At 27.8% G+C, this 1,080-nt stretch overlaps 1 long non-coding RNA gene across 1 annotated transcript in view; it reads left to right on the forward strand.

Annotated features, from left to right (window-relative positions):
- The window catches only part of LOC106880046 (uncharacterized), a 65,120-nt gene extending 64,501 nt beyond the window's left edge, over window positions 1-619 (forward strand). The window contains exon 6 of the long non-coding RNA XR_001410699.2: window positions 490-619. This is a non-coding gene — a long non-coding RNA (uncharacterized LOC106880046). The remainder of the gene's footprint in view (window positions 1-489) is intronic.
- The last annotated feature ends 461 nt before the right edge of the window (window positions 620-1,080 follow it).

Below are 1,080 nucleotides of genomic sequence, written 5' to 3' on the forward strand. Positions count from 1 at the left end.
AAAAGGTGCTTTGCATTTGAAAACTATGGAAATATTTTTAAAAAACATTTCATTTAATTTTTCCACAATTTAATTGTTTTTTATGCTTTACTCTAAGTTGAAAAACTCGCAGAGAATAAAAACGCTGGGTTAACGACTCAACATATCACCCCCGCCCCCTCAATGAACATATATAATGGAAAGATTTAAATAAGTTCACCGAAGTAATCCCCTTCTGCAACCATAAGTTTTCCTCCACTTTCTTGAAACTGTATAGAAATAAAAATAAATTTAAAAACAATAAATAATAACAAGTGTAACAGTTTGCGTTAGGGTGATTTGAAACCTCGAAGATTGGTTTTGATACTACTGTTGGACTATTCTAAAATAGCACTTTTTTCTTTTTTTTTTTAAATCTTTCCATTATTTGCATAGGCTTGTCTAAGGCTAGTCCATTATTGACTATATAAATTTACTCTTACATAAAAATTATTTTTTTTCTTTGTGCAGTACCCGAGGAAGGTGTAGAACTTTGTGTTTTAACTCGAAATGGTGTTAAATCATTTCTGTCCTGGATTTTTAACCGATGGACTGCTTTATGGTACCTAATTTCTTTATTTTATTTTATGTTATTTTTTATATCGACCTATATAATATTATATATTTGAAATTTTTAATCGTATTAATTTTAACTTCTATGAAATGATATATATGTGTATCACCTTTAACTCAATTTTTTTTTATTTGTATGTTATCGGTTGGTATAATATATTCGTGTAGAAAATGTTATACTATATGTTCTATTTCTTGCATCTTATTTTTTATGTATTTCTTATTTTATTATTTCTTCTTGCGTTATATCTTCTTATTCCTTATGTTTGACGGATTATGCTGTATTTCTTATATATCTTCACTGAGGGGGTGTGATAGGTTGAGTCGTTAACCCAGTCTTTTTATTCTTTAACTAATATTTTACTCTTGTCTCAATTTTTCTGAGCACTTCTCCTTGCAGCCCTGTATAAAATTTATTGGTTTCATAATAAGAAGCCATTAATATTATATATATATATAATCTTACTATAATGGGTGTTATGTCCGTTT

Source organism: Octopus bimaculoides, chromosome 22 (genome assembly GCF_001194135.2).
Source record: "Octopus bimaculoides isolate UCB-OBI-ISO-001 chromosome 22, ASM119413v2, whole genome shotgun sequence".
In the NCBI taxonomy this organism is placed as follows: Eukaryota; Metazoa; Mollusca; class Cephalopoda; order Octopoda; family Octopodidae; genus Octopus; species Octopus bimaculoides.